Here is a 10648-nt window from a genome sequence, read left to right on the forward strand (position 1 = left end):
TTGAGGGAGTACTTGAGTGGAGGCCCAATGTCCTTCTGCTACCTTAATACTAAACCTGTAAATATAAGCTCATAGATCTATTTCCCCATCCTCATATAAATATATTTGCATATGTACATGTCTTTTCTAGACCTCTATAAATGCCCTTTTCCTCCCAGCTCTTTCCTCTATTTCCCTTTTGTGCAGCAGACTTACCCAATAAAATGTATTGTTTGATATCTTGACTATTGCTTCTATGAACATTGATTGCTGATCCAGGGAAGACAAAATCCTTGACAACATCAGCATTTGGTTAGGAGGAGCTTGGTTTTCTTTATGTTGAGGTGTAATCCAGAGTGAAGGCTGAGAACCAGGTTCTTCTTCATCAGCAAGTGCTTGAAATCCTCCTCACTATTAGCAAGCAAGGTTCGGTCATTTGAGTATCAAAGGTTGTTAATTAGCCTTCCTCAAATCTGGATGCCATATTCTTCTTCATATAATCAACCTTCTCTGATTATTTGCTTAGCATATAGGTTGAATAAGTATTGTGAGAGAATACAGTTCTGACAAACACCTTTAAAAATTTTAAAACCATGAAATAGTCCCTTGTTTGATTTGTACAACTCATGTACAGGTTCCACATAAGGACGATGAAATTTTCTGGAATTCTCATTCTTCTCAAACTTATCCATAGCTTGTTATGATCCACTCTGCTGGACACCTTTGTATAATCAGTAAAATACAAATAAACATATTTCTGGTAATTCTTCGAAATAAAGAATTACAAGGAAATGTATAAAGATTTGAAGTTAGGAAACTAAAATTGTATAAAATTGTTGCAGCAATACATCCACAGGAACTGCCAGAAATTCAAGTAGCTTCACTGAGGGTGTGAATAGATATCATTGCTGATGTCAGATGAATCTTGGCTGAAAGAGATGATTGTTTACCTGTGTTGACTGGCTAAACAAGGACATCAAACTGTGCTGATCATAACAAATTATGGATAGCATAGTATAAGAGCGGAAATCCAGAACACTTAATGAGAAACCTGTACATAGAGGAGGTAGTCATTCAAGCAAAACAAAAACAAAAATGGTTTCTCTGATGTATAAAGTAGGGAAAAGGGTTTATCAGAATTTTATCCTTTCACTGTATTTATGCAATATGTATACTGAGTAAATAGTTTGAGAACCTAGACTATTTGAAGGAGGATGTGGAATTAAGGTTGGAGGAAGACTCATTAACAACCTGCAAGAGACACATAACATAACCTTGTTTGTTGAAAGTGAAGAGGACTTGAAATACTTAATGATGAAGATAAAGACCACAGTCTTCAGCATGATTACACTTCCAGATTAAAAAAAAAACACATCTGGATTAATAAGCAACAGTATGAGAAATGGAGAAAATATAGATGTTCCAAGGATTTCATTCTACTGGGATCCAGAAACGACTCATGGAAGTAGCACTCAGTAAATCAAAAGATGTATTTCACTGAGAAAATCTGCCTCGAGAGAACTATTTAAAGTGTTTAAAAGCAAAGGTGTCACTTAGCAGGGTACACTGGCCTAACTAGGCCATGTACGTCCAAAAGTTGTATAATTATGGAAAAGAGACTAAGGAAGAATGGATGGCTTTAGTGAATCACATTGAATATAGCAGGGACTGATAAAAGAATGAACAAATCAGTCTAGGAATAAGTAGTCAGGATGCTCCTTAAAAGAGCTCATGATGAGACATCATCTTTTGTACTTTGGAAATATTATACTAAGGAACCCATACTTGAAGGAGATCATGAATGATAAAGTTAAAGAGAAATGAGGAAAACTCTACTCTCAATGTGACCGATTGAAATGTGGCTGCAACAAAGGCTTCAAATATAGCACAGGTTGTGAGGAAGTTGTAGGACAGAGCAGTTTCATTGTTATTCTTACTGTACTTATGGGTCAGAATTGACTTGATAAAAGAATAACATAGATTGATATAGGAAAGAATCTATTTCTTTACTATACTTAATTTTCCAATTAATAGGAATCTGTAAATTTCTATTTACACGTGGTCAGTGAAAACTAGGAAGATCCTTGATAAGATGAATTCACCTAGTGGCTATAGCAGTGAGCGCTGATACAGCAGTAGGAGTAGAGTTCCCTTCTGTAAAATTTAGAGTCACTGTGAGTCGGCGTCAACTCAGTGGCATAGAACAATATAACAAGAACAATGTTTTGTAGTTTTCAATGTGCAGAATTTTCAAATAGTTGAATTTAATATATATTTGATGTTATTGTAAATAGAATTATAAAGAATAATGTTAGCTGTTTCAAGTAGAAATACAATTGATTTGTGTATATTGACCTTATATTTCATAACTCTATTAAACAGATATTAATTTTAGCATTATTTGGTAGATTCTGAAGCATTTTTCCATGTAAATGTTTTAAAAATATAACTTGTGAAAATGAATGCTAATTTTACTCATTAATTTTTATCTGAATAGATTAGAAGCACAGCTTCTAAAATAGTTCAAATCCACTCTATATTCTGGTAAGTATGCCCATGTGGAACTCGCTATCTTTTGAGATTAGACTGGATCTAGTAAATCAATTATAATAAATAAAATTTTGCATATATAATATCACTTTTGATATTAGGTTACAGTAGCATTTATTCTACACATCCTTCCCTAGTCTTTCATTGAGTCTGTGATAAACCAAGCAGTCCTATGATGAGAAGCCATGTGGTAAGACATTGAGAGTGACCTTTGTAGGACAGCAAGAAACAAAGGATATTAATCTAGTTGTGCACAAGGTGTTAAATATTGACAGAAAACACATAAATGACATTGAAAGAAGGTGAAACTCCAGGCTAGCCCTGACACGTCTATAGCTCTGGCCAATACTTTAATTCAAGCTTTGTGTAGATTATATTTCCTTGAGCTCTTAAAAAGATAGACTATAATTCTCCCACTGTACATAATATAAATAATAAATATATTTTATTTAAAATAATATGCTAGTAAACTGGTGCTTCCATTACATTAATATTACAAGTGACTGCACAATCGCTGAAGAAAAAATGGGTGGTGAAGTAAAACTCATGGTGTTCAGCTATCAAAAGATATAGTGTCTGGGGTCTTAAAGGCTTATAATGAAAAGAGGGGCCATCTAGCAGGGAAGCAACAAAGCCCACATGGGAGAAGCACACCAGCCTATGTGATCATGTAGTGTCCACAGGAAGAGGTATTAGAAGTTCAAAAACATAGTCAACTCAATGTGAAGGGGCATAGATGCAATAGAGACCCAAAATCCACCTGCAAGATAGTTGGACAATCCCTCTCAGAAAGGCCACAAAGAACCCATGATAAATCCAGGGTGAGTTATGGCACCAATGAACCACCTAACTATCCTTTGGTTCTTTAATATCTCCTCCCCTGACTATTAAGGTTTTTATGTGTTTTACCTCATTAATCGTGTTAGAGTTGTATATGTTCATTTGTATATTTAAGATCCCTCGGTATGTGAAAGTCAAGGTAGATGACCCATCAGAGACAGTAACAGAAGTAATGGTTCCCTGCCGGTACAGGAAAAGAGAGGGGGCAGAAAGGGGAGCTGATAGTATTGATGATTGTATAACACCACCCTTTGGAATTCAACAATAGAATTGTATGTGAATGAATATATTGGAATGTGTAAGATATGTCAATAAAACTATTCATAAAAATATTACAAGTGGCTAGCTTTAACAAACAAATATATTCTCTCATATTTTTGGAGATTAGAAACCAAATTTTAGGGTTCGATCACTAGGGTAAGGCATTATTTTATTGTCAGCCTTTGGGGAAACTCCTTGTCTCCTTTCAACATCAATAGGTCTAGCATTTCTTGAATATTTCCATGTGTCTTGGTATCAACTTTCCTTGGGCATAGGAGGTTCTCAGCTCAGCTATCCCAGCTCCAAAGGATACGCTGCACTTTGGCTCTTCTTTCTTGGTAATAATGAAGTTCCTATTTCTGTACTAATTTTCTCTATTTAACTCTTGTAAGAAGGAATTAACACTTTTCTCTATTTAACTTTTATAATATAAAACTTTTGGAGAAAGTTGGGTCAGGACTTATCAGGCCAAATCACTTTATGAGGGATGATTGCATCAATACATAATTGCAAAACAACTGATAATAATGGACATATGATACATATATTAGGGATATATATACTAGTATATATATAGTATATATATAACTAGAGTGACACAAATCAATCCATGACATTAAATTCTCCTGCTCCCAGACATTCGTGTTCTTGTCACATGCAAACCACTTTATATCAGGTTACAGCAAATTATAATCAGAATAAAAAAATTAATGTACACTCTTTTTGTCTGCAGTACCTTTTCTCAGTCATTCTGGCAAGCCCATCCCTCTTTGTTCCTAATCCTCAGTCAGTACCTCCCCTCTGTAAGCTAGCCTCTTGCCCAAAGGCACTCAGTTTACTTAGTCCATGGGCCTCAGGCTAGATGCCAAAAGAACAAACAAATCCATGTCCAGAAAAGTACAGGAAGAATGTCCTTAGAAGGATGGCAAGACTTGTCTCACATACCTTCGATGTGTTATCAGGAGACCAGTCCCTGGAAAAAGAGACTATGTTTGATAAAGTAAGAGAAAAATAGGAAAACCTTTGACAAGATGGATTGACACAAGGGCTGCGAGAATGAACTCACATACTCGCATACATCAATTGTGAGGATGGCACAGGATCCCTTGGCAGTCTTTGTGCATAGGGTCCCTGTGACTTGAAAGGGACTCAATGGCACTTCACAACACCAGCTTCTGTAACAGGTATTTACATTCTAGAAATACCACACATCTGTACTGCTGCACAATTTAGAAGATTAGATGTCTGGATTCAGAACATTGACTGTAATGGAATGTGTCCATTTTAAAGGAAGGTCCTTGTCTCCTTTAAGTATCGATGGGCCTGTCATTCCTTGTAGATGTGTCTCAGAATCCATCTTCCCTTGAGTCTAGGAGGTTTTCAACACAGGGCCTCTTCATCGAAAGAATATTCTGCAGTGTTTTTCTTGGTGGTAGTAGTAGCTGACTCCCACCCTTCACATCTCTATTTATCTCTTACAAGATAAAAGGCTACACCCCAAGGATATTCCCCTCACAAAGGACTTTGATCTGAGTAAAGTTTTTGCATATGAGATTTGCTTATCACATCATTACGAATGATTGCATCATTACCCAAATGCATACCTGTCTACCCACTAAGGATCATAGCTCAAACAATTTAAAGCAAATTTCTTGGGAGACACCATTCTAATTGTGCTATATCATGACTAGGTTCTGATGTTCTTATGAATCTTGCCAAAATATTTTAGAGCAAATTTATTCTAAAGGGATATGATCTATGTTCAGATTTGGGGACTTCTTAAGGGTTGATTGCATCTGTGTCTGTAAATGAGAATAAGTTAAAAAGACTTCATAGAATAAATATGTTCTCTTTCTTGGGCCTTGCTCTCATCTCAATCTTTACCAAAGGGACTATGTAGCTCCTTTATTCCACGGGCTTCCCTACTCTCATTTGAGGAATGGAAATGGTAACTCAGGGAGCCTGAGTTATTAGGAAGGAATAGAGCTTAAAACACAACAAATAGTGCTGATGCTTTCTGCAGTTTACCCTCCACTAACGCAATGTGTCTTTCATTGAAAAGGCTCTAAAGAAGCTACTCTATGGCATGCAATAATAAATATGGCATGCACACGATTACCATCCTGTAGCAAATGTTCTTTTATTTCTCTCTTTCTTCTTTTGTAGGAGAAAAACACTGCTACTCAACCTCAACTGTGAGGTTGGTAGCCTGGAGAGCTCCTTTTGAAATGTAGCAAATGTTGTACACATAAATGCTGACTACGTTTTGGAAAAAGGAGGTAAGAATTGTTGGCAGTCATAAAAATAAGGTGACATTTTAAATTAAGTATTGATAAAGGAAGATCTCCTTTCTTTAAATTTCTATATTAAACCTATAGGATGAATAAAGTTATCCATTTTGGGGTGGCGTATGTTAACTATTCCTGGTAAAAATATTTTGTGCAAAAGCCATACAGGAATTAATACAATAAAGGGAAATTAGAATCTTGGGAATTCTATTATTACTGTGTGATGATTAGTTGTCAATGTTGAAGTAGTTTATTTCACTGTATCTTTGATACCTGTGCCCAGTTCTACTCTTAGGACCCTTAGTGACCCTACAGTAAGAATACAGTAAAAATATCATGTATTTGTTTATTTAGTTATTTGTCACAAATTAATTATTAGTCATATGTGTTTATTAGGTACAGTCCAGTTGGTTGCAACTCAAAGCAACTATGTTTGGCAGAAAGAAATATTGCCTGGCCCTACACCATACTCATTCACACCACTTTCCTTTTTTCCACTAATGAGTTCAAAAGTTCATTAAAATATCTACACAGAACTCACAGAACTATTTATGATTAACTTGGTTATCTAGGAGGTTAACAGGTTACCATGCAAATAGAAATATTCAGGGTACAGACATTTAGTCAGGAAATGTTAAGTTATTTTAAGTCTGCTAAGAAATGCTCAAAGGGCATGTCAGTGCACACTAAGTTTCCACCTGAATTCATTCGGATCAAGCTCTGTGGGTCAGTGAACCCAGCTCCCAAAGTAAGTGCCCAGAGGCGTCCCAGTCAACAAGCCTGATTACTGCCTGACAGCGCTCAACTTCACTTATGTCTGTGGCTGGCAAGTCCACGGTGTCTCATACTCTGGCTCTGGGTTCTTCTTCTGCTGCTGCTGCTGCTGCTGTACCTCTGCCACTCCTCAGATGTCAAAGCTCTCTGTCTTCTGGATCGAAGATGTTCACTGCATGGGGATCTCAGGGTCCAGAAGATGTGCTCCACTCCTAGCTCTTTCGGGTACTAAGATCTCCACTACCGCTTATCAGAGGATTCATTTTATACCCAGCAGGACAGCAATCCAATGAGTCTTATTAACTCATAGGTGAATCCTAGCAGTGTCTTCCCCTCCTTTTTTACGCAGGCCAATACAGAAAAAGGTTGTTGGGTGGCAGTTACAGAAACTTTAGCTCCAAGAGCCATATTAAATAATTCAGTATCTCTTCAGTAAACTACTGGTATTTGATATACTAATGACATGGCTTACAGCTTTGCCGCAACATGCAAGCTACCACAGTATGACAAACTGGTAGACAAGTATTGGTTGGTATTAAGGACAGAGTGAGTATTCAATATTATTTCATCAAGATTTCATGTAATACACAAACTAACTCTTATTCAACATTAATATATAATAACCCAAGTCTACTATTATCAAATCCATTACAACTCATAGTAACCCTATATAGGGTTTCTGAGACTGTAAATAGTAAGGGATCCAATAGCCACCTATTTCTCCAAGGAGTGCCTGGTGAATTTGAACCACTTACTTTGAAGTCAACAGTAGAACACTTGCCTGACAGCACTACCAGGGCACCTTTCCAACATCTCTAACATAAAGTATTGTTGGCCTTGCTTCTAAAAGAATTGTGGTTGTATTTCTTCAAAAATACATCTGTTTGTAATCTGGCAGACCATGGCACTTTCAATATTTTTTGCTAACACCTAGTTCAAATGCATCAATTTTTTTTGTGGCCTTGCTTATTTATTGTTCATCCTTCAATATTGCAAAGGAAGGTTTTTGGGTTTTTCCCCTCAGTTCTTTCAGCCTGAACTGAGAGTGTATTCTTCCTCTTTGGTTTCTAATTCTATTTCTTTGCAGAGTACATCGAAATACTGCATTCAGTCTTCTAGAGCCTCCTTTGAAAAATTCCCATGAAGCTTTTCACTTCATCATTTCATCCATTCATATTAACTATGAATGTTTAAGAGCAGTGAAGACTATTGCCAAGTGGACAAGCACACCTGTCTGGCAAGAAATACGGCCAAAGTGTTCCTTAGAAGAAAGGGTAGTGAGACTTCGTCTTACATAATTTGGATGTGTTGTCAGAGAGGACAGTTCCTGGGGAAAACATCGTGCTGGTAAAGTAGAGGGGTAGTGCAAGAGAAGGCTCTCAAGGAGGTGGGTTGACCCAGTGGCTGCAAGCATGTGCTCCAGCACGGGAATTCTTGTGAGGATGGGGCCAGACTAGGCAGCGTTTTGTTCTGTTGTGTATAAGGTCCCTATGGGTCAAAACCAACTTGATGGCACCCAGCAACAAGTGGGTAAATATTTTGTTTTCTAATGCCAAATTGCTTTTATGTCCAACTTGTGGTACAAAACTCTAGAATCAGCCTGCCTTGGTTCAAATCGAAGGTCTGCCTAGTGTTAGGTGTTTGGTGGCACCTAACAACATTTTTAAGAGCAAGTTTCATAGTCTCTTCTGCCATCTACTTTGGTATTATCTTTCTCTCCTGTCTTTTTAATGATCTTTTGTTCTCTTCATGTATTATATCCTTGGTGTTATCCCACAACTCATCTGGTCTTCAATTATTAGTGTTCACATCTATTATTTAGATGGTCTCTCAATTCAGAAGGGATATACTCCCAGTTATATTCTGGCTCTCAAGGACTTGGTTTGCTTTTTTTTTGCTTCAACTTGCAATTGACAGTTTGTTCCATTGGCAGCTCTGGCCAAGTTCAGATTCATGATATTGAATCTGCCTTGTCTCTTTTCATAGGTGTAGTTAACTTGATATCTGTATATTCTATCTGTCTTTCCCACATGCATCGTTACTGTTCATGCTTATGAGAAAGGGAAAGTTAAAGTACTCTGTCATTTTCCAGGAAATCTAGAGTAGTAATGTAAGCAAATGAGAAGCATGTTGGATGTTAAAATGTCTGAAAGCTTTCACACACAGACAAGAGGAATATTCAAGAGCACACAAACATGCCTAGTGTAAATCAAGTGATGTGAACTTGTCTTGTTCAAAATTTCTCTCTTTATGTACTGCATTATCATAACTTTTCCACTCCCTGCATCTTAATATATGAATATAGTAAGTAAGAGGGAGATCTTTAGAAGACCTATTACCCAAAAATAAAAGTATGTAGCCTAGTGTAATCAGGGAGCAGCTCATCACTTCTGATTGTTGTTAACCATAAAGTCAGTCTGTGCGCCCTCTCACAGTTATTAGGGTTGATACCATTGTTGTAGGCACTGTGTCAGTCCATCTCATAGAGAGTCTTCCTCCACTTTACCAAGCACTGTGTCTTTCTTCAGAGAATAGTCTCTGCTGACCTGGCTGCATGAAATTTTACACATAGAGAATAGGATTGGATCCATTTATTTTTCTATTTAATTTACTATTTAAAACAACTAATAACTACCATAAATAGACAAACAGCTAAATGAACAATTTTGAACAGGGTGATTTATTTTGAAAAGTATGTGATATAATTAACATAAGAAAGGCGAATATTAAATCATCCTTGTGTGTGAGACCAAAGTAATGTACATTAAAACAGCCTTGCAGAGGAGTGGGGAGCCAGTGGAGGGGCCTGAGGGCTCAGCCCCCATACTAGCTACGTGGACAACTGGCCCTTCCCCCAGAATAATTTACTTCAGAGGACAGCACTGAAGCTACAGCTAGGGGAGAGGGGCACGTCTGATCAGAGCACACGGGAGCAAATGAAGGGGGAGAAAGTGAGAGCGGAGCACATCCTGGCCCACCAGGCCTGGAGGACGATATCCCCGATCTGAACAGCCAATGCACAGAGTGAACCATATGGTTGATCCCACTATGAGACACGCCGTCCCTTACTGGCCCAGGGCCCCAGGGGGGACAACACTGGATACTCAGTGTCAGGACTGGCCGGTACTTACCCCGTGACACCGAGGCAAACCACTAAAAGCGTGCGGCAGAGCAACCATGGGAGCAGAGCAGGGGGCCCCCGAGGGAGCACAAAGGACAGACTCTGGGGCCAGAGCATGGCACCCCATTGGACCTGACTGAAGGACACACCTAGAGGTCAAAAATCAGACCTTGATCTATTTACAGGTTTTTCTTTCTTTTAAATTTTTTTCTTTTAATTAATTTATTATTTTATGGGTCATTGGTTTACTTTTTTGTTGTCATCGCTGTGTTCTCATTTGGTGCCTCCATTTTGGGTGCATATTATTATCTCTACAGATCTACCTAGATCAAATAAGCTGGATGAATAGTCTGCAGGAGAAAACAATGGGACCAATGTTTCCAGGGGAACATGGGAGAGGGGGAGGCGGGGTAAGAAGGTGCTATTGACCAACCCAGGGACAGCGGAGCAACAAGTGATCCAAAATTAGTGGCATGGATGGTGTGAGAGGTCTTTATTCAGCAAGGGCAATGTAACTGAGAGAAATTACTGAAACCCAAATGAAGGCTGTGCATGATAATGGGACAAGAGATAAGTAAAAGGAAATAGAGGAAAGAACTAGGTGACAAAGGGTATTTATAGAGGTCTAAATACAGGTATGTACATATGTAAACATATTTATATAGGATGGTGGGGAAATAGATCTACATGCATATATTTATAGGTTTAGTATTAAGGCAGCAGATGGACATTGGGCCTCCACTCAACTACTTACTCAGTGCAAGAACACCTTGTTCTACTGAATTGGCATTCCATGATGCACACCTTCCTGACACGATTGCTGAAGACAAATGTG

At 38.0% G+C, this 10648-nt stretch overlaps 1 pseudogene; it reads right to left on the reverse strand.

Moving 5' to 3' along the window:
• Positions 1-5788: 5788 nt before the first annotated feature.
• On the reverse strand, positions 5789-5888 carry LOC115869901 (annotated as a pseudogene).
• Positions 5889-10648: the final 4760 nt, after the last annotated feature.

The sequence above is a fragment of the Echinops telfairi genome, unplaced genomic scaffold, assembly GCF_000313985.2.
Source record: "Echinops telfairi isolate 266 unplaced genomic scaffold, ASM31398v2 ScPeMD7_60;HRSCAF=208, whole genome shotgun sequence".
Lineage (NCBI taxonomy): Eukaryota > Metazoa > Chordata > Mammalia > Afrosoricida > Tenrecidae > Echinops > Echinops telfairi.